We start from the raw sequence: 24,763 nt of genomic DNA, 5'->3' as shown, positions 1-24,763 counted from the left end.
TGCAGCATCACCTCGCGTACCACCATTCTTATTTCAAAGCCGGTTATCATGCATGCATGCAATTATATACTTACACATTTGAGGTCATTCCATGTTGAAAACGTTTCATATCCCAGGGCTGGTTTCACAAAGCAGTCTTAGCACCAAAACTATCGTTAGTCTATAAACACGGCACGGAGTTTTAAGGCAGTCGTAGAGCTTTGGTAGTTCTGTGAAACGGGCCAACCTGGCCTCAAGGAATTCGATGTAGAGGTCATTTAATTATTGCATAGTTAAAAATTATATGCTCACGAGTGGCGAAATTAAACAGTGTATGTGAGAACTATCTTTAAACGGCATATTTATTATGTTTCATTTGTTTAATTTAGTCATATTATAACGTACTTCTCAGGCTAAGTGCTCCGAAACGCGAAACCCTTATAAGCGCAAACCACTAAAAAATAAAGGTTCACATACTAGTACAAGATGGAAAATAGTTCAAACATCAAAAACTAACACTATAATAAAAAAGAAAAGTAAATCATATTTAATACTATAGAGCTAAAGAATCACATATTTCATACCTTTCAGCAAGATATAGAATGCATATAAATCAAACAAATTACAAAATACGGCAGTTGTTAGCGCGTATGAATACTTGCATCGAAATTCGACCGCCGCCATTTTCTCCGTCATGGGCCTCTTCCTGCCTTGATCAGGTAATGCCGTGTCGAAGATCCTGACCTTTAGCCAGACGAAGTGGCCTTGAACAATATGTGATATCGCGACTGACTCGTATCCCTTATTAGTGACTCAGCGACGATAGGGGATATATTTCACCGATATATTTGATTATCTTACAGCCAGTAAAATAACAAACACCAGTATCTAGAAATATCAGAAAACGGGCCACGCTGAAGAACATGCTGGCAACTGTATCTAATAAGCGTTGTTACAAAGCGAGGCTCGTAAATGGGTTTCGAAGCTGGCAATCTTTTGAAATATTCACGTTCGAACGCTTTTTCTCGCTATTTAACCTTTCAGTCTTTCTGTCCTCGTCGAACAAAATATATTTCGCTTAAATATTGCATTCATGACATATTTTTACAAAAACAACCGAAGCAATTATCGATTCAGTAGATGTTTTAGAAACAAGGAGGTTTCATGGGCACCAAGCACGTAATTGCACAATTCTCTCTGACATCCGGGTTAGACAAGGTGCACAGCAGTCTATTGCTGGTCGCAAGAAGCGACTAAATGGATTGGGTGGTCATTCTCGGTAACCTGATTGATTGCACGCCATCATACCACGACGTGTGGGTTCAAGTGAGTGAGTGAGTTTGGTTTTACGCCGATTTTAGCAATATTCCAACAATATCACGGAGAGGGACACCAGAAATGGTTTTACGCCGATTTTAGCAATATTCCAACAATATCACGGAGAGGAACACCAGAAATGGACTTCAAACATTGTACCCATGTGAGGAATCGAACCAAGGTCTTCGGCGTGACGAGCGAACGCTTTAACTACTAGGCTACACCACCGCTCCTCATGTATAGTATGACCAGAAATTATTGAGAATTTTAGGAATATGTTTAATTGGATTTCTAGTATAAACAACCTTCACCAGCTTTCAAGTGCTTGGTTTCATTCAAGAGAGAACTCCGTTAATCCCTTTTCATTAGTTTTTTGTGAAGAGTTATCCCCTTTGTTTACTTGCTAGCAGACGACATTTTCAGTGATCCTCAGTATGGACGATTTAGAGAAGGGAAGTTGATTTTAGAGTATTATAACAAGGACATCAGATCAGCTAAAGTGATTTCAAGTAGAACAGGCATCCCTTTGCCACTGTTTATCGTGTTTTGAAAAATATTGTAAATGGATATAGCATTGAGCACCAGGGAGGCGCAGGTAGACCAAGAAAATTGACTGTCGGCTTAGTATTCTTGTTTCTAAAACAAAAGAAGGAGTTTAGAAAACTTAAGGCTGGATATGATTGATAGAGGAACTGTGGCTGTCTGAAAGGAGACAATTAGAACTGAGCTGCATGCAATGGGTTGGCAGAAAAGTTGAGGAATTCCATCACCGATCATGAAACCTGAACGAAAGGAGCAAAGGTTGAACTGGTGCTTACAGCATAGAAATTTTAACTGGGACAATGTGATTTTCTCAGATGAAAGTTCTGTGTGTCTGTTTCCTAATACACTGAAATTCTGGACCAAACAAACTGAAAAAACCTTTGTATCAGCGCCCCAAGTACAGTCCGAAATTTAACGTGTTGGGTGGCATATCTGTGTTAGGGGCAACGCCCCTCTGTGTATTTGAAGGGAATATGAACAGTGAGCAGTACACAGATATTTTCGAGGGACATTTACTTCCATCTGCTCACGTGTTCGATGGAAAGTTTTGGATTTTCCAGCAGGACAACGACCCAAAACATCGTTCAAAGCATTCACAGGCCTGGTTTCGGACCCAAAATATGACATTATTAGATTGGCCAAGCTATAGCCTAAATCCAATAGAAAATGTTTGGGGACTTATGTAGGAAAGTGTCAATAAGAAAAATCTGACAAATATTGCTGAAATGAAAGAAGAGGTGGTCCGATATTGGGACAGCATGGACCACGCACGACTTTCTAACTTCTTTGATCAGAAGTATGCCCGGCCGCATTGAAGTCTGCATTGCTGCCCACGGTGACTTGACAAAATACTAGCTGTTCACCTTTCTTTGAATCTGGAGTTATGTTCTGCTAATATTCACATTTAATACGTGAGTAATTAGTGAATAATAATTTCTGGTTGTACTGTATCTGGCATCCAGATGCATATATCTGAATATTGGCGAAAAAAAGAACGACCGGACGAAATAGTTTTTTGGTGGGATTGAACCCGGGTCTTCGGCGTGAGGAGCAAACGCATTAACCTCTGGGCTACCCCCACCGCCCCTTATCCACGTTAAACTGAGGTATCGCCGGTATCAAAGCCGTAGTTAACGTTTTTTGTCGCTGTGACGTGGTCGACTGTTGAGAATCAGCTGCTCGAGGCAACTGCTTGAGGACAACAATCGTGAACCCCATTTCTTCTCAAGCGCGTCCCGCTTACCCACCTTTGATACAGACACGCGGTTCATACACGGATACGATGCTCATTGTATCAACCATTGGTTTGCCTGGTTCAGACTTGTAATGTAGCTTCAACATTGCCGCGTTCGGTGACAGGTACACAAGACAAACATACGCTCTCAGTTATACATGGCGTCGGTGAACTCAAACCATTACATCAGTTTGCCTCTTGCCGAATGAAAAGATGTCATTGAAAATGTTTATTTCTCATTATCGCCAACCGTAATGGGTCCAGGATGTTGTAGTACAAAGCGATTTTAGCGCTGAGGTGATCGTAATTCCCATACCTTAACATAGACTTACAACTATAGTTGTTTTGTACAACTGCACCCAAGACCTCAGACATAAAGCCATGTATTGGTGCTACTGGGATGTTGTCTTCTAAGGTACTGTCTACTGATGGCATGTATTCCTATACAGAGCACACTGGTTACAAATCAGGCGAAGTTAAGGAAACGTTAGCCGTCGATAGGTGTGTGGGTGTGTGAGTGACTGAGTTAGGTTTAACCCAGCTTGAATAATATTCCAGTTAAACTTTGATGCGACAGCTTTGTGTTGGGGGGACGCCTCAAAGTGATGCAAGTCTCGGAGGTTTACCACTTCGGTGAAACCCGCAAGCATGGGTATCATAATGCAAAACTTGAAACACAATCGGGGTGAAACGATATTCAAACCCACCCTTATATACTGAGGGAAACAGATAAGGGAACGCATGAAAACAAAAGTGTTCCTTTCTTCTTTTCCAGGTTTCTTCACAAGCTTTGTATCGCACTGTGGGTGCTAAACTGAGAATAGATAGAGGAACACTGAGGTGAAGTGCTGTTCCCTTACTTGTTTCCGTCAGTATATGATCGTAACTCTGGTCAGCGAATTTGGGCGACTGGACCCACATCTGTATAATTTGGATTTAAAAAAACAATCATTTCGGTATGTTACAGATCTTTAATGTTTAAATACAGCTTGCTGTTATGGAATAGTTAAGACATATGTCCCATCAATAATCCACTATGTAAGTCATGTGCTATATATGTGGTCCTGTGCATAGAGTCCAAGGTCACAAATCAGTTGAAGTTAAGCAACGTTGGGCGCGGAGAGTCCTTGGATGGATGACCGAGGCAGCTTGAATCCTCAGAGTTTCTAGGACTTCATTAGGAAGCACATATGACACACGTGGTCTCACATTAGTAAGGAAGTTTGCTCATGAATTGCCTCTGTTCACCCATCATTGAATGGGTACCCGGTGGGATAAGTCAAATGCCTCTTAACTTTCTAGCGCCTCACGGGCAGCACAGGGATATTCAGCCAACTTGGAAACTTGATCACTGTTGGTACGAGGTGCTTATTATTACCACTGATGTTTCTGCTATGAAATATAATCATTCCAGGCTGCCAATGACTTTTGTACTACCACTCTATACCTTAATGCCATTGTAAAAACTTTGAAGCAATTTGTATTGATTTGTAAGCATAGTGAATTATACAGTTGTCAATTGTGTAGCATTTCTTTGTTGTTTCAAGATTTCATCCAGAGTTATTTTGCGTATTGATTTCTCCGATAACTTATTGTTTTAGTTCGGACATCGGCACGTAACAGAAGCAAAATAAAGAATCAATAGATGTTCCTGTTTTCTGCCATTTAATACCTCAGTATACAAATGTTTAGACATCACCTTCCTTTTTATAGTGAAAGAGTGACGTTTTGGTATAGATCCTTACACCGCTGTCGAGCAAGACAAATGACAATCAAACAATGCATTTAACCATTCAATGCCTTGTTGATTTCACTGACACCATAACAGCCTTCTGAGTATTGACAACTCCTGTGAGAACCCTCCTAGAAGTTCACGCCGTTGAATCCGGGTTGGAACAGAGCCAGTCAGCCTATACAGATGTTGAGAGGCAGGCTATTGGATCGCGAGATGGGAGGAGAGAAGATGGGAGCGCTAGTCAGGCTCAGTGACCTAGTCGAATGCGTGCCATCGGATCGTTGCTCATAATATCGATCACTGGGTTCCATTGTCTTTTCGAGAAATGAATATTTACAGACTGCAGTAATATAGATGGAGGGCGTCAATAACACGATACAAACAAGTATCATAGCAGATAGCAACGCCCTTTGAATAGCAATAAGAATGACTTCAGTGAAGGTTCCTTTTGGGGTTGATATATTTCGCGGTTCTTCAGTTTCTGTCCGTCCCCAAATACTAGTAGGTACATTGTCCGTTGCCACTCCATCGGTCTAGTATCACTGGAGAACTGAGTGAGTGAGTATGGTTTTGCGCCGCTTTAGCAATATTCCTGTAATATCATGGCGGGTAACACCAGAAATGGGCTTCACACATTGTACCCATGTGGGAAATAGAACCCGGGCCTTTGGCGTGGCGGGCGAACACTTTAACCACTATGCTACCCCACCGCCCCGAAACTTTCTATGAAAATGTCAGCCCTGTGATGATTGATTCATGGTAAGTTGTCATTCAATCTAACGCGTCTATCACTCTATCTCAGTTTCACATGTTCAGCAAAAGGTCAAGGACTAGATTGGCACTGGAAGCACGATCAGACCCTCTTTTACTGCCACAACTAATCCATGTAAGCAGGAAGCGTGACTGAATTTAGCCACACGTTATAGGTGGTAACGACATACGCAGAGCTTCACCTTACTATTTTAAAGGTAATCATCGAGTCACACCAAGTGGCTTTAAGACCTAAAGTAACACGTGGCCTCAATATGTAACAATTGGATATCACTTTCTACACACGTCAGAGGTTGGTTGGTTGGTTTGTTGTTTAACGCCGCACAAAGCATTATTCCAGGGATATACCAGCGGTCTGTAAATAATCGAATCTGGACGGAACAATCCAGTGATTGATATCATGAGCACTGATCTACCCAGTTGGGATACAATGGCATGTGTCAACAAAGGAAGCGAGCCTGACCACCCGATCCCGTTAGTCGTCTCTTATGACAAGCATGGGTTGCTGAAGACCAATTGTAACCCGGATGTTCACGGGTTCACTTCAGAGGTATAACAACAAGGCAACACCTATCAAACAAACAATTACGTGCATATGATTGGAGCTACTGTTCACTTTACAAAGCGCCACATTCAAACCATTTGTTAAAAGGCTGATCGAAGATTACCTTTTAAGCGACTTCAATCTCACAAAAAACTATTTCGACCGGTCGTTCTTTAATTGTTTAAGACCACACAAAATTCCAGATATATGAATCTGGATGCCATATATATGAGGGGCGGTGGGGAAGCCTAGTGGTAAAAGGGTTCGCTCCTCGCGCTGAAGACCCGGGTTCGATTCCCCAAATGGGTACAATGTGTGAATTTCTGGTGTCCCCCGTCGTGATATTGCTGGAATATCGCTAAAAGCGGCGTAAAACTAAACTCACTCACTCTACATACATGACGGTTGTTGTAAAGTCAAGTCCAGGCTGGACAATCCAGTGACTGACATGATTAGCATCAACCCACGCCAATGTAGCATGATGACAAGATGTTCACCAAGTCACAAAGCCTGGCCACCGATCAATTTATTTGACTGAGACGTATATTCTTGACCGGAACTCTCCCTGATCTTAACAAATACACATTGAAGTTCCAAGCGCGTTTGTCACCAAAGCCGAGGGAGACATGGCTGCTCGACGACGACCTCCCGGGGACCTTGTGGAGTATATGTGACCCTCTGCTGTGACTGATTACGAGACAACATGTCCACAGGGTTCCTGATGGTAACGCCGAAGCTTTGCCCTGCCCAGAATACTGACACATGTGAGACGCTCTCAGTACCACAGGCGAAGCATTACATCCAATTATGGCTGGGAAATGCCGGGAGAAAGGTTTCATCTTTCCCAGTAACACATCGTTACAAAACACCATAAATACGGTTTACATTTCAATTCCCATAATATTGATTTTGTTTGGCGAATACGAGCAGATCGTGCAGCCGAGGTATACATCTTTCGGCATAAAATGATAATCCGGAACTTAGACTGAACATGTGTGCATGATACTGCGAAGACAAAATCTTTCTAATTTGTGTGGGTTAGGTGGGAAGGGAAATAAATAAGAACGATGCGAAACCACTGTATGCCAAGCCGCCTGTGTCTTGTATCGCCAAGTACCAGACACAAAGGTGGCTTACTAGTTCTAAGTGTGCAATGGCTCCGTAGTTGTTGACACAGCGGTACATATAACCCCTCTAGAAACGTTCTTAACAAGAACAGAACGATTCATCTTATCCCTTGAATCCTACAGAGAACACTTTGCGGATAACCAACAAGCTATAAGCAGTAACCAAGTACCTTTACCAGCGAATGAAATATGAGCCTTTTGCAAGGACTTATTTATATCAGTAGGAAAAGAAAGTCTGTAACTTCGAGTATGGTTTTGGAGGAGTTTTTGTTTGTATGGTTTTGGGGTTTGTCTTTTTCGAAATATTAGCCATTTATTATTTTAAATGAATGAGTGAATAAACTTAACTTAAGTCTTTACCCCTATCTTCATCATTTCTAATGCGCTAAACTCCATTCACTAGGTGAATGCCCATAACGCTACCAAGCTGATTATTATTACCCCGGGTACCCCAAGCTGCCTGTGAGGTGCTAGAGGGTTAATAGCCACATGTCTTATCCCACCGGGTACCCATTTTCTGCTGGTGAACAAAGACAATTTTGAACAAACTCACTTGCTTAAGGTGAGACCACATGTGTCACGTGTGCTTCGTTGTGGGGCAGGACTGACGACCTAGAAACTCTCAAGAGTAAAGCTGCCAAACACGGTGACCCATCCAAAGACTCTCCGCGCTTTACGTTGCTTAACCTCAACTGATTTGTGACCTGACCCCAATGCACAGGACCACAGACCACCACGTTCTTCAGTGATGCTAGGAGGAGGGACTGGCAACAGACAATGTATCTATTTGGGGACGGACAGAAACTGGAGAACCCCGAAATATATCAACCCCAAAAGGAAACGTCAATAAATTCAACATAGGGGTTGTTATTGGTGCCATCACCAGTGGATGACGTCATGACGTATTGAAATATCGCTTCAGTCTGCCAAATGGGAATCCTGAGATGAACATGTGCAAATGAATTGACAGTACACACGACCTTTCAACCCCTATGTTATAATACCCACATGGAATCGTCGATAGTTCACGGTCTTATCATACGATGATGCCTTACAATACGTTCTTGTCTCTTTGACATTTATGTTTGTTATTTTTTGTTATTCCCCTCAAATTATGTGCCTGTGTTTCACAACTGGAAAGATCAGATTATGGGGCAACGATAACAGTTTATGATAGAAATAACATGCACCAATCTGAAATCTTTGTTCAATACCATCATAAACAAGGTCAGTGGCTACACTAACGGCAAAACTGATCTACCTGCATTTCGCATGTCAAACACAAATGTCCTGCAGTTTTATGACAATGGAAGATATAAAAATGTCCAAAACATCGCGCGACCCGTCGTGTGCCGTGTGATGATTATTTTATCAGGACAATGTAGAATGTAACATGTCTTTGGTACACAATCCGGTTATGTAGTGCAAGTACAATAAACAGACTGTCAGGATTTTAACGGCTGAGTATTTATTTCCTTTTACAAAGTGTATTATACATTTCGTATCTCTGCACACGCTATGCCGATGTCGTTATGACGATTTTTCTTCTCAAGATCTTTTGGTTTTTAAATAAAAATTAAAAAAAATGCTTAAACGAAATTGAACTACTAATAAAACAACTCGGTTTCATTTACCTGAATATTATATTACTTACAAGGACTATTATATAGCTCAGTGTCGCAAGTCTCAAGTGAGAGCCAGACACGACCAATGCCCCATTCCTCAAAACGATCGTAACCCTAAGACAATCGTGACTCCCATACTTTAACATAGACTTACGACAGTCGTGGCGCTAAGGTGATCGTGACTCCCATACTTTAACATAGACTTACGACAGTCGTAGCGCTAAGGTGATCGTGACTCCCATACTTTAACACAGACTTACGACAGTCGTGGCGCTAAGACGATCGTGACTCCCATACTTTAACATAGACTTACGACAGTCGTAGCGCTAAAATGATCGTGACTCCCATACTTCAACATAGACTTACGACAGTCGTAGCGCTAAGGTGATCGTGACTCCCATACTTCAACATAGACTTACGACAGTCGTAGCGCTAAGATGATCGTGACTCCCATACTTCACTTACGACATAGACTTACGACAGTCGTAGCGCTAAGATGATCGTGAAACTCCCATACTTTAACATAGACTTACGACAGTCGTAGCGCTAAGGTGATCGTGACTCCCATACTTCAACATAGACTTACGACAGTCGTAGCGCTAAGGTGATCGTGACTCCCATACTTTAACATAGACTTACGAGCACTACGATCGCTTTGAGGAACGAGGCCCACGGCCCCGATCCATAGAGCGTTCGTAGCCCTACGTCATCGGTACAAGCCTGTGATAAACTATATAGAGTTACGACAGGTCGTAATGTTACGAACGCTTTGTGGATCGGAGCCCAGGACATTAGATAAAGAGGACATGCCTGTTTGAAGCCATACTTATTTGATTGCGATGAGCCAAACAAATAATACACATGTAATTGATTATTTTAGTGACATGTTTTCAACAAAACATCAATTGGCTGAATCATTTTAGGTGAATAACGCCGTTCCTATGCCATTTGTTATAGATTTATAGCAGTTTTGATATACTGTGCATCCCAGTTTTCTGAGCACCGTACCAGCACGAGACATACCTAGTGTCTAGACACCTATATTCCTCCATCACCTAGACCGTTAACTGAGCTTATTAAGTCCACTGCTTTCCCCTTCTTCCGGTTACACACAAGAGCCATCATCAAAGATTTGCGTCAATTAGAACCCATGCTGGGTTTTCTGTTTCATGCATTAATGCAACTGCTTTACATGGCATGTGTATGCTGAGCTGGTTGACATTATAAGTGAGGATAGTTTATGTGCAGTTTGCTATTATTAGCCCAATCAAAACCATGCACCGGCGTTAACTTTTGTGGACTTCGCATGTGCTTTATGTATGGCCATCTGAGCTGCAGGCGAAAAATCCTGACATTGATGGTTGATGTCGGGTACAAGTGAGTGAGTGAGTATGGTTTTACGCCGCTTTTAGCAATATTCCAGCAATATCATGGCTGGTGATTCCAGAAATTGGCTTCACACATTGTACCCATGTGGGGAATCGAGCCCGGGCTTCCGGCGTGACGGCGGAACGCTTTAACCACTTTAAAGTTAGGCACCGTTCATAATTTATGGCTCTCTGTGTGTGTGTGTGTGTGTGTGTGTGTGTGTGTGTGTGTGTGTGTGTGTGTGTGTGTGTGTGTGTGTGTGTGTGTGTGTGTGTGTGTGTGTGTGTGTGTGTGTGTGTGTGTGTGTGATATTTTAAGGGGGTCATCCATTTTGTTCTGGGGAGCTGGGGGTGGGGGTTTGAGAAATTTTGTACATTAAAATATGTCTAAAATTATGCTTAGATATTATGGGAAGGGAGGGGGTCATTGATTTTGTACATGCTTCTCCATAAAAATCATCATCACCCCACCCACCCAGCCCACTAGCCATAAATAATGAACGGTCCCTTACGGGTTCATTATAGTTAAAAATAAAATTGTCGTGGGTTTGTTTGTTATTCGACGCTGCACTTATTAATATGCCAGTTATATGGCCCCTGTCTGTAAATTATCGAGTCTGGACAGGGCAGTCATGTGAGTAATATCATTAGATTCGATCTACACAATTGGGATACGGTGACATGCACCAAACTGGGCAGCGAACCAGTTTTATAACGGCACGCATAGATTGTTGCAGTCCAGTTCTAGCCCGGCTCTTCACTTGACCTTATCTTAATTGGTTAGTTGGTTTGTTCTGTAACGCTGCACTCAGCCATAGTCCAGCTATATAGAGGCTGCCTGTAAATAACTGAGTCTGGCCCATACAATCCAGTGATCAACATCATGAGCATCGATCTGCGCAACGGAGATACGATGACATGTGTGAACCAAGTCAACCAATCTTTGGCCATTTTGTTCCATTTCAGAGAGATTAGAAATCAGGTAGTTCTAACTTACACGTCGTCTATCTGGAACTACAAGATGTAAGTTAAGTAAGTAAAATGTGCATTATAATTCAGCTCTGTAGCTATGCTAATGTATCATGTATACATTTGTCAACGAATAGACATGCTTCAAAATGTATCTATTCTTTAAAACAAACTTAAAAGAGTAAATAAAAGAGTCAAAGAAAGTAAGAAACTGGTCAGGTTTTCATACAGCCAATCACGTTTTCTGTGTACAAGGTACAAGAAGGATAATACATCCACTGAATACTTAAGGATGTTCAGGATGAGTGAGTGAGTTTAGTTTTAGTTTTAAAAAGAAGTAAAAAGAAAGCGTTTGTAAAAAATATTTTTCAATTGTCCGTATCTATGAAATTCGCCTTGAATTCGGGAGTGCAACTGAAAAGGGCTGCACCCGAGTGCATTTTGAGTATAAGATTTCTTATCCGTCTCCCCGGAACCCGAGACAAAGGGGAGGTAACTTATCGTTCTCAATGACTCTTTACCTTCAGCTTTCACGGAAAACATACAGATCGAAAGCAAGACCTTCACATCCTCAAATATGATCCCGGTAATGGACAATCGAACTTTGCAAGACGCCAATCCATTCTAAAAGCTTTCAACATCATATCGGCTTTCGCCCAAAGAGCATCATCAGTGGGCTCTGTTGCATGAAGCGATATTGTTTTCTCATAGCCAATAGATGCGTTCTTAGCCTCCGTTTATGGATTAAGTGGGTTGCTTGTTGACATAGCACTTAAAGCCGTTCCCTGCCCACAGAGCGCATCAAGCCGACAGATATTATTCATGTTGCTATGGAGTAACCAACACACAAAAAATCATTTTTGGAAATTCTATTTTATTTTTCTTAATATTTATACTCGAAATGTTTTTGCAACCTTTGGTGGTCTTACATTTCGTGAAAACTCTAAACTGAACAATTTTAAGTGAGTGAGCTTTTAGCAATATTCCAGCAATATCACGGCGGGGAACACCAGAAATGGGCTTCACTTATTGTGCCGATGTGAGGAATGGAACCCGGGGCTGAGGCGTGACGAGCGAACGCTTTAACCATTAGGCTACCACACCGCCCCGTACACTTTGAAAGTTCGGCCAATAGCTTTGCACTGTATATATATATATATATACACATTAGATGAGAAGGTCACAGTTGTTCAGTCACACAGGCGGTAAACAACAATTCGAGCATATATATAACTTTCGCGACATTATTAAACGTTTTACGTCAATAGTTCCTTATACAACTGACACTGACTCGAGGCACAGGTTGCAGGAGTCAGCTATAATCAAGCAAGGAAAACTAAAGTTTTAATTTCATTTTAGAAGTTGCAATTCGATAAATCGTCCATAAATATCACAAAACGATAATTTCAGTATCCAGTTTCATGTAAGACATGTACACACATTAGAGAAATATATGTAGCATATTATTATAGGAGACGACGAAAACATTCTTTAATCTTGTTTGAGTGGCAATTGGCCTCATTTTAATTTAATTTACTAGAAGACAGGTATCTGTTATTGTCTTCCCTTTGAGGGTTTTCAGTAATTTGTTCGTAAATTATACTCAGCAATATTCCAGCTATATGGTGTAAATAATCGAGTCTGGACCAGACAATCCAATGATCAACATCATGAGCATCAATCTACGCAACTGGGATACGGTGATATGTGTCAACCAAGTCAGCGAGCCTGACCACCCGATCCCGTTAGTTGCCTTTTACGACAAACATGGGTTGCTAAAGACCAATTCTAACCCGGATCTTCACGGGTCAGGTGAGATTAGATATATTTAAGAAACACGGCAGGTACGATTCCGGGTGAGTGTTGGCATTGCCAATCTATGCTGGTCAGACTAAAAAAAGTCGGCTTCCGTTGTCTAGCAGCTTGAACGTATCCGGAGAGCTGGAGGTTCGTGGTTCGATGCCGTCTTCCCTGTATATTTCATGTTTTTTGTCCTTTTGAATATTCCAGCTCAAATGCGTATCACGAATTACAGATATGACGAAACATGATTAAGGGGTTCATTTGAATTCTTTAGAATTATATTTAACTGTACATTGCACTCAAATGAAAATGGTTGTGGACATCCACAGAAGGTGATATCGACCGAAATACAACACATCCTCTGTCCTTCCAAAGTAGATCTCATCTCAAACATGCAGAACATTCTTTGAACCGATATAATAACAGAGTGTGCTGTAAATCCCCATGCTAACAGCCGCAATGACCCCGATTCATGTTCATAAAACAAATCCTAGAATTCAAAATCTCCAATGTAGACACAAGATCAGCGGTATTCCAGTTATATGGCGGAGTTACATGATAAATCGAATCTAATCCGACAATCAAGTGATGGATATTAAGAGCGACGGCCACTCGAAATCAATCACGTCACCGAACCTGACCACCTTATTCTCTTAATCGGCACTTACAAGCACACGTATACTGGTTCTTCTGGGACAAATTCTATCCCCACGGAGCTCTTACAGGCAGCAAATACCCCTCCCTTCCAACCTCCACTCAGTGACGATACTGTCAGTCCACTTAATATTCTGCTTCAGTGAGCTCAGGTTTGGCTGATTTTAGCTTCGTTACGGACGTCAAGAATCATTTGGGTCCACTTTGACTGACCTTCACTTTCTGTGAGTTTGTTATAGAATGAACCCTCATAGAGTGAGGGCCAAACTGTATGGGCGTGCGGGCATGGCTATATCCCTATTTTGTAGAAGTCCCATAGTCTACACACATAAATATAAGTGTCATCTACGAACAAGGTGAAAATAATCGTCTAGCTTTTGTTTGTTTGTTGCTTAACGACGAACTCAGCAATAGCTCAGATATAAACAATCGAGCCTGGACCAGACAACCCAGTGATCAACATCATGAGCATCCATCTACGAATGGGGATACGATGACATGTGTCAAGCAAGTCAGCCAGCCTGTCTCATCTACGCGAATGAAAGTATCTCATACGAAGATAAATGTATATCTACCTGGTTGACTATATAGACTGTGGCGCTAATAGACTTCCATACCATTTTGTACCTCGCATATGTATAGCCAATTACATTGTGTACGTTCGACGCCATGTAAATATTGTAAATGTAAAATATTGTTCCACAAAACAAGAGATAGATCACAAAAGCGTATCTTTGCTCGAACTGTTCTGAAGTAACATGTTTTGTAATTTGGTGAGAACAAAGAGCCTTAATCAATAAACAATGAGGAGTGTGTGATTAGAACATTCTAAGTACGTCACAGAGAAAGCGCGTAGTAATACATTTACATCAAATAAACACAGTCAAAATGGCCGACTAAATGTTAGATGAACATGCCGGCAAGGTTCCCGAAGCCGTCAGTATACCTCTGTCAATTAGTTGTCAATTATTATTGATCAAATGGCAGGTGATTCAGATTATAAGGTGGCAGGATTATAAAGATGTGTTTAATAGACACTGAAGTGGATTAATAGCTGGAGATTGTTGTAAACTGTTGATGACCGTCGCGCCGTCTGGGCAGAGATCCAGTCGATAGCCTGGGTGTTCATTTGTTCATCTGTTCACAAGGATAGGTCGTAGCGAGGATATTTGAACACGGACATGCAGTCAAACAGTCTGACTTCTTCCAGCGTATGTAAACACGTTGAGTTAAGGATTAAGTCGATACATAATCAAAGAAGCGCCTCTGGATTTTAATTCTTGGTTTCCCTGACACATAGAAATTATCCACCATTTTTAGTCATTGATTGTATAAACTTAACACTTAATAAATAAGTGAGTGAGTATGGTTTTACGCCGCTTTTAGCAATGTTACAGCAATATCACGGCGGGGGACACCAGAAATGGATTTCACACACTGTACCCATTTGGCGAATCGAACCCAGGTCTTCGGTGTGACGAGCGAACGCTTTAACCACTAGGCTACCCCACCGCCTCTTTTGATAAATGATATATGTTTGAATTCAACTAGGGGCTCTTGGCTTCACCGGTCAACACTTTGACCTCTGGACTGTCCCTGCATCGCATCAGTCAAACAGTGAGAGAGTGGGATGATTTACGTCGCTTTTAGCAATATTCCAGCAGAATCACGGCGGGGGACACCAGAAATGGGCTTCACACATTGCGCCCATGTGGGGAATCGAACCAGGATCTTCGGCGCGACGAGCGAACTCTTTAACCACTAGGCTACCATACCGCCGCTCAGACACCACGACACATCGCACATGCGCCCCGTCGCAGGGCATGCTGGGATGTGATATGTTTCTTTTTATCCAGCCTGGTTCTGTAAGGGGCTCTATGTGTGACGTCCGTGGGCACATATGTATTATATGTATATCTCGTTTACAGTAGATTGATTACATACTCAAAAACATCTGGCGGGCAATCTAATCTCTGGACTTCATATTTCTGAATCTATATTCTAGACTGGCAGCCTAGGGGCAGGTGTGAGTGGCGCATGGTGATTCACGGGGTACACGGCATGGCACTTTGTAATGAAGTGTTTTACTGAACAACGCTTGTGTTATACTGACCGGTGCTTGAGTTATACTGACCGGTGCTTGAGTTATACTGACCGGTGCTTGAGTTATACTGACCGGTGCTTCTTAAGTTATACTGACCGGTGCTTGAGTTATACTGACCGGTGCTTGAGTTATACTGACCGATGCTTGTGTTATACTGACCGGTGCTTGTGTTATACTGACCGGTGCTTGAGTTATACTGACCGGTGCTTGTGTTATACTGACCGGTGCTTGAGTTATACTGACCGGTGCTTGTGTTATACTGACCGGTGCTTGAGTTATACTGACCACATCATGTGCTAACCTGACCAGTTAACTACCCTTTCGTTGCCTTATCAACCGCCTCATTTCAAGCATATATTTCTCAGTACCCTTAAACGTGATCCTTCAAATGATCTTCCCAAGGCAACACCGACTCCAACCTCTCTCCAGTGTCCCAGTGAATCTCGTCAACCTATAATGACAACCTAGCGTCACATGAAAGACCATGCGACGCCCTACAGTGCTCTCAAATTTACATTTTCTGTGCTCCCTATTTGCAATGTGACATCAGTTCTTCAAGATCTAAACGGGTAACAAAGACCTCCTGCTGGAGTGTATGAACAGCGATCGAATCGACTGGGCCTGCATGGCTTCAAAACCCTTCCAAACGTGCTCTCTTTCATTCTGGGAGTATTTGATACAATTTTTTTTTTATCTATTTGACATGCTTCATCCTTTTTATTTGCTTTAAAAAATCAATCCTTCATTTCACTTTATTCTGTTTTATTTCACTTACCGGAAAACTTGAAAGAATATGGGGATTTCTTCAATCCTCTTCTAGTAAATTAATGGCGTGCGTCCAGGGACCTGGTCATACACGTGGGGTAATACTAAGTAACTACCCTTGTTGAGGGGGCTGTTTGCCCAAATGAAACTAATTGAATATTTTCAATAAATTCGCGACCTCCCGGAGGTCAAAACAATGAAGCGTTTGTTCATGACATTTGCTATGTGACTTCAAAAATTTATTCAACCAATCAGATGCCGCATTGTCTACAACATTGAAATGCGAGCAAAATATATATGATGCCGATTAAACATGCAGAAAACCTTAAATTTCAGTTTTCGATTAATAAAATATCTTCGACATCTATTCAAAGTAAGATTTCGTTAACTGTGGACAAAATGTCTTTCATTCACACTTGCAAAATATTCGCCTATTTCAAGTTCATCTAAGCTGCAGTTAGCAGCCCGTCAGACCCATCTCCCAAACACACCCAGTCGTCATATACCGTGCATATATCACGCGAAGCATCGACTTCGGCTTAAATAAATCATAGAGAACGGCTTAAGTTATATGAACAATCTCCCACGCTGTCAGGCTAAGTGTCTAAGCGCAACCTAGAACTGTCCGAGACGAATATAGGGGATGTATTATACAGTAATTGACTGGGAGAAGCGCCTAACCCGCGAGATGAGGACCCTTGCCACAGATCTTTCCATATTTGACCCCTGTTGGAGCGTGTCGGAACATGGCCAGCTCTCTCACTAGAAGGCACCAGGCGTTTGTCTGAGTAAATGGTGAGTGAGTATAGGTTTACGCCGCTTTTAGCAATATTCCAACAATATCCCGGTTGGGGACACCAGAAATGGGCTTCACACATTGTACCCACGTGAGGAATCGAACCCGGGTCTTTGGCGTGACGAGCAAACACTTTAACCACTAAGCTAGCCCACCGCCCCTGAGTAAGTGAATGAGTTGTTTTTGACGCCGCTTTGAGGGCATTCCGGTTTCAACAAGTCGATTTGTACGTAGTGGAACGTTCGACCTAATGCGGATCTTAGGCGTTTAAAACGTTGATGAAGCAAGGCTATGGTGTTGACAAACCTAGAAACATGGATTCGAACCCAATCATATGTTTCTGACAGAGGACGCAACTCTACACAGTGCGGCAACCAAGATGACTGGGCCACAGTACCACTTTCGTTTTGTGAGAGGAAGTTCCAATAAGAAGAACCCTTCTTCCGGGTCTTCAATTGAATACAGCGTTTGAAGCAGAATATAGGGGACCAAGAATTACTCGCAAAATCTCACTCCTTAAAATACAATCAATGAACCCGTGCCACTATACACGTCATGAACGGCCACAGTGATTCTTATGCAATAAATGATAATGCACACATAACAAAAGTTTATATTCACCGTAACATGCATTAAGCCGATGTGTCCCCGAGTGCCACGAGTCAGTTTCCAAAAGCCTGCTGTTTCAGGGGAGGGACAAGATCAATAGGTTTCATCATCGGGCGGAACAAGTCTATGTTAAGGAGAACATAATGTCTGTTCGCGAAAAGAAATTGCCTTTAACCGAAGGAGAAACGTTTTCGGACAAATTTTGACCTAGAATATATTTCCAGCTATCTGAAGAGTACAGGTGCTCAGTGGGATCCAAGTCGGTATGAATAACCGAGAAAGTTTTCGTGGAAAATATTGGATATCCTTACCATACACCACATAAACATCCTCGGCACCTCGTGGTGTTGAGACCTCAAATTTGAATAGTATTCCAGTTGGATCACGGCGTACCCGAAATGATGAAGGTCTTCAAATAAAACCACTTACTAGTCAAACAGTAAGTTATTAACAAAAGTACGTGACGCGTGGTAGCATCTGGGAAAACTGAAGGTGAAATGAAAAGAACATATTTATTCAAGCGGATGTAAGCATATCAAGCAGGCATAACTTGTCCAATGGACTAAGGTTTTGTTGCATTTTGCGAAATTGCAGCTGAATCCTATGATCGTAGCCTCGTAGGCTACTTTGATGACGGTTCTGCATCATTTCGGCTTTTCTCCTACATCAAGCTACATCGGACCGACCACACAGGTCAGAAGTCAAGCAGTCAGACATTGATACCGGTACGGTATCAATGTCTTACTGCTTGACTTCTGTCCAAGACAGAACCCGTTTAGTCAGACACTTACACCGTATGACACAGGACAGAAGCTGTTAGTCTGAGAGACAAACCGTGCCAGCAAATTAGTCAGTCAGTGAGATAAGACACCATACCAGTACACCAGCGTATAAATTAGTCAGACAAGCCAGACACTGACACCCGATCCCAGGGCACATGTTAGGCAGGCAAACAAATACACAGTTGGCCAGACGTCTGACACTGGGACGAGGTCCCTGGACAGATGGTCTACCGTTATTGATTTGTCCAATCAAGTGCACTGCAATGCATCTCATCACCCGCGGATTACTGACAGAGAAAGCTAACAAGATGTCTTTCATAACTCCGGACGAGTGGCAAATTGTCATAATGTGACCCTTAGCGTTGCTTTCATCTCTCAGTAGGCAGACGCCTCATGCAAATCCATCATCAGCCATGGCGGAATGGTAGGCATGGAAAGACTACCCATGCGATAAAATCCGGACAACCTTGACTTTCATAAACTGACATTAACTCAATCGTGAGCCTTCCTGGACAAAGCCAATAACAATTGATCTCCCGATGATCATCTAAATATGATTATCCAGTGTCAGACATTCTATTAGGATGTCTATTCTTGAACCGTTGACCATCACAGATCTTTCAGTAAGGACCCGGCGTCATTTTCGGCGTCCCGGCATCGGAGTGAGTGAGTGAGTCTAGTTTACGCCGTTTTTAGCAATATTCCAGCAATATCACGACGGGGGACACCAGAAATGGGCTTCACACATTGTACCCATGTGGGGAATCGAAGCCGGGTCTCCGGCGTGACGAGCGAACGCTTTAACCACTAGGCTACCCCACCGCCCCTCCGGCATCGGAATCAGCATGGATGTTCCAACGCTCGTGGAGTTTGGATTTACTATATTTTAGAAACAAGATAGACCTTTGGTCAGAGCATTTCGAAATTTGACGCAGGACATTCCAATTACTGAGGTCATCGACAATATCCAACGAACATTTTAAAATTGTTTATCAAACCTATGAATATTTTCCCCATTTGTTCAGGATTTCTTTAACAATTTAAAATGGCCATAGTACCGTTGTACAAATTAACCTTAGCGCTATGACTATCGTAAGTCTATGTTAAGGTTTGAGACATGCGATCACCTTAGCGCTAAGGTTGTTTTGTACAAGAGCACGCTGTTCCTTTTTTAATCTAGTCTTGGTTCTTTGGAATCGAACTTAGTTCTTCATTTCCAAACCACTGATGTCAGTTTTTGTTGCCTGAGCCCTCCATCAAATCCGTCAATTCACATCATTTGGTTGTTATATTTGCACAAACTGCACTGAAACGAACATTTCCCGGCAAATCCAGTTTGGATTAATGTGGTATTCCCTTAATCTGACGGATGACGGCAGTCAGTGCTCGCCATGTTTTATCACTGAGATGCTTCATCATGCGCACACATAGACGTGTGATGGTGTTGGCATGTAGCGCGTCGCCTGATTTAGATATGAGATGAGAACATCGGAGACTAAATCAAGACGACGTAATATACAGCAGGCATTGATTACAGCAACGTTATCTAAGCTACGAAGTTCCCCACATTTACAATGTCACTGTATAAGCTACCAACTTCCCTACATGGGTACAATGTATGAAGCCCATTTCTGGTGTCCCCGGCGCTGATAAGGCTGGAATATTGCTAAAAGCGGCGTAAAACCCAACTCACTCACTTCCTACATTTCAACTGCCCCTGTGTAAGCTACCAAATTTCCTATATTTACACTGTCGTATATAAGTTACGAACTTCCCCACATTTACACTGTCGTATGTAAGCTACCAATTTCCCTAGATATAAACTGTCACTAAGTAAGCTAGCAATCTTCTCATATTTACACTGCCAGTGCCAGCTTCTCGCTTCCAATATTTACACCCCCGGTGTCGACTACCAATCTTCCAGCATAGAAACTGTCGCTATGACAACTACCAACCTTCCCATATTTACAGTGTCAGTGTTAGCAACTAGTCTTCCCATATTTCAACTGCCTGTGTCAGCAACTTGTCTTCCCATATTGACACTGTCAGTGTCAGCAACTAGTCTTCTCATATTTACACTGCCGGTGTCAGCAACTAGTCTTCCTATTTACACTGCCGGTGTTACATATCTACACTGCCGGTGTCAGCAACTAGTCTTCCCATATTTACACTGTCAGGGTCAGCAACTAGTCTTCTCATATTTACACTGTCAGTGTCAGCAACTAGTCTTCACATATTTACACTGCCGGTGTCAGCAACTAGTCTTCTCATATTTACACTGTCAGTGTCAGCAACTAGTCTTCTCATATTTACACTGCCGGTGTCAGCAACTAGTCTTCCCATATTTACACTGCCGGTGTCAGAAACTAGTCTTCCCATATTTACAGTGTCAGTGTCAGCAACTAGTCTTCCTGTATATTCAGTAGCACTGTCTTCAGTGCAGTGTCAGAAACTAGTCTTCCCATATTTCCGGTGTCAGCATATTTACACACCCCAGTGTCAGCAACTAGTCTTCCCATATCTTCCAGCATCTTCTCAAACTGCCGGTATCAGCAACTAGTCTTCCTTCCCATATTTACAGTGTCAGTGTCAGCAACTAGTCTTCCCATATCTACACTGCTGGTGTCAGCAACTAGTCTTCCAATATCTACACTGCTGGTGTCAGCAACTAGTCTTCCCATATCTACACTGCTGGTGTCAGCAACTAGTCTTCCCATATCTACACTGCTGGTGTCAGCAACTAGTCTTCCAATATCTACACTGCTGGTGTCAGCAACTAGTCTTCCCATATCTACACTGCTGGTGTCAGCAACTAGTCTTCCAATATCTACACTGCTGGTGTCAGGAACTAGTCTTCCCATATCTACACTGCTGGTGTCAGCAACTTGTCTTCCTACATTTATACTTCCCCGGTCAGCTACCTCGTGCACTCATCCTAAGTTGATACTCCCGTGATATCAGCAACAAGTCTTCCCTTGTTTACACTTTAACGTTGTGTCTTTGCACGTTTACGCTGTCAGTTACCATCGCATATCATACGCCTGGTAATTAACGCAAAGCTCATAAATCATTCAATATTTCTGCTATTTGGCAAAGACGAGATTTAATTAATCAGCGACCCAAGATGGCTGTCATTAGAAATAGCAAAGAGACACTCAGTCATGCGGAGATCAGGTTGACAATGACCGCGACATAGGATGTCCACTCAGGCGACTTTCCTGGCCGATGTTCCGCTCATTGCTTGTTATATCAATGCACGGGTTATGCTTCACGTACATTCAGGAAGCTGTGCAAGGATGGGTGAGTGAGTATAGTTTATGCCGCACTCAGCAATATTCAAGCTATATGGCGGTGGTCTGTAATTATGAACAATCGATTCTAGACCGATGACATGTGTCAACCAAGCCAGCGAGCCTGACCACCCGATCCCGTTAGTCGCCTCATACGACAAGCATGGGTTACTGAAGATCAATATTCTAACCCGGACCTTCAAGGGTCAATGATGGGTGTAATAGTGTCATGGTGAGATCGTGATAGTGTAAGAGTGAATGTCATGGTGACACCGAGACAACTGTGAACGTCACTGAGGTTGTTTTGACGGGTGTAATAGTGTCACGGTGAGATCGTGATAGATGTCACGGTGGCGCCGATACCATGGTGAATGTCACTGTGAGAGCACCGGCTCTCGTGTCTTTGCGAGGATTAATATTTTTTTTAAAATATATAAAAACTTGAGATGACCCTCCGACACAAAATGCTTCACTGTACAATCTATTATGACAAGGTCATAATGTATTGTACTATGAAGCATTTCGAGTCGGGGGTCATCTCAAAAACAATATTTTTTTAATCTTTAATCCTCGCAAAGACACGAGGGCCTGTGTATGAGAGTCCTGGTCCCCGTTCCACAAAACGATCATAGCGCTAAGATGATCGTAACTCCCATGCTTTAACATAGACTTACGACAGTCGTAGCGCTACGATCGCTTTGAGGAACAGAGCCCAGGTGAGTAAGATATTAACGAGGCATCCAACTTTTGAACATAATAGGGAGACTTCATAGGATCTTTACACTTATAATATACCTGTCATGTTATTGCGTTAGGTTAGTATCCATAAAGTATAACCAAATTCCAACGACTCCTACTGTTATTTTAACTGAACACCTGGTACCAAACAAAGAGGCATTTGATAATTCCGAAGGGACCAGCAACAAGATCAAATCTATGCCTCGGATTTTATATGACCTTTCAAACTAATTCGGAACAGAGGCCATTCTCCAGTCTAACTAGCATAAACACAGAAACAGTTATGATTCGGAGAGAGGACTAACGGTAATAAACTGTGAAGTAATCTCAATGATCAAAGACGGGGTCAGCCTTTTCATTTGTTCAGCAAGCTATTAGTAGTAATTGCGATTCATCCTCATCCCTGTCAATCAGAAACAAAATCACATCGGGGTTGAAAATATGTCTGAAAGTAATTAGTTTTAACTGATATTAGGAATAACGAGGTTTTATGGTACCACACTGAGCTTCTAAAATCAAGGAAAGGTCAGTACAAATTGCAATGCGTGCACCAATCAGTCTAGCAGAGATCAGGCCCAGGACACATATACTTAAGTAACCATGGCAACAGCAATTGCAAATATAGGTTGGCATATTAACTGCATATCAACGAAAAGGAAAGTTTGGGAGACATTCGTGATTATAGAACTTGGTATAGCTTATTGGACGGAGAAGGGCATGAAACTTTAAAAAATTACTTGTGACCTAGAAGTAGGTTTTGTTTAACTTCGCCCTGGGTAATTTGATAGTCATCATGGAGAGCTTAGTGTTGGAGATGAGCCAGAATCTATGGTGGTCTTAGACACGTACCACCTTGATGAAACCATGAGGAGTGAACTATGATACTGATATATATGAAGTGAAGTGTATAATACTTGTAATAAACTGAAGTGCAAAAGAAAGTACACACCTGGTGTTTTGCTGCCACTATGACTGTACTTTAGAAGTATACACCCAGCAAAAGGTGAAAGACGGCGCGGCTTACAATGTCTATTTAAAAAAAAACAAATGTCATTTTTGTGAAATGTTATATCCTTTTCTAAGTTTGTTTCAAAGTACACCATTCCATGAAGCATTACACATACAAGCCGAAATCGGTATATTAAAGTAAACGAAATAAATGACAAGCTCGTTACTGCTTCACAACAGTGGGGTAGCCTACGGAATAAAGCGTTCGGTCGTCACGCCTCAAACCCGGGTTTGATTCCCCTTATGGGTGTGATGCCCATTTCTGGTGCCTCCCGCTCAACCACAACAATAGTCTTTTAACTGCCCTTTGTCATGTTTACAATTATGTTCCAACGAACACGCTGTGCTTGGTTCTGTACACCCCATAATGAGGGCCTGACTTTAATTGTTGTTGTTTAACGCCGCACTCAGCAATATTCCAGCTTATGGCGGCGGTCTGTAAATAATCGAGTCTGGATCAACCAATAAGCGCGTCTGTAAACAGACGTGGTGATCAGACAATCCGGCCATCAACATCATGAACATCGATCTACGCAATTAGGATACGATGACATGTGCCAACCAAGTCAGCAAGCCTGACATAGGTTGCTGAAGACCAGTTCATGGGTTTATCATCTACGTAGAAATAGAGCATCCTCAGCTTAAATGTGTCATCTCCACAAAAGAAAGTATCTCCTACACAGAAAAAGGTATTTAGCGGGAGAGCTTGCGTGAATGGGTGAGTGAGTATAGTCCTACGCCACTTTTAGCAATATTCCAGCAATATCACGACAGGGACACCAGAAATGGGTTTTACACATTGTACCCACGTAGGGATTCGAACCTGGATCTTCGGCTGGACGAGCGAACGCTAACCACTAGGCTACCCCATCGTCCCCGGGGGAGCTTTAACAACTGGATATTGTTTCCCTATACTCTGCTGTAAGCAGTCAGGTATGTTTTGATGAAATCTGATACATCATTAGGTCTCGTTAACATGTTTGTTAAGGACAGAGGGAAGTTG

The 24,763-nt window shown here is 42.3% G+C and overlaps 1 long non-coding RNA gene across 1 annotated transcript; it reads left to right on the top strand.

The window, feature by feature from the left end:
* Positions 1 to 3,788: 3,788 nt before the first annotated feature.
* Positions 3,789 to 7,185, top strand: LOC124281666. The gene is made up of 3 exons (XR_006899955.1): positions 3,789 to 3,879; positions 3,914 to 3,923; positions 7,174 to 7,185. It is a non-coding gene; the product is annotated as an uncharacterized LOC124281666 (long non-coding RNA).
* The last annotated feature ends 17,578 nt before the right edge of the window (positions 7,186 to 24,763 follow it).

Source organism: Haliotis rubra, unplaced genomic scaffold, assembly GCF_003918875.1.
Source record: "Haliotis rubra isolate DU_JTF1 unplaced genomic scaffold, ASM391887v1 Scf287, whole genome shotgun sequence".
Classification (NCBI taxonomy): domain Eukaryota; kingdom Metazoa; phylum Mollusca; class Gastropoda; order Lepetellida; family Haliotidae; genus Haliotis; species Haliotis rubra.
Note: the sequence above shows the minus strand (reverse complement) of the source record. Positions and strands in the feature narration are given on the sequence as shown.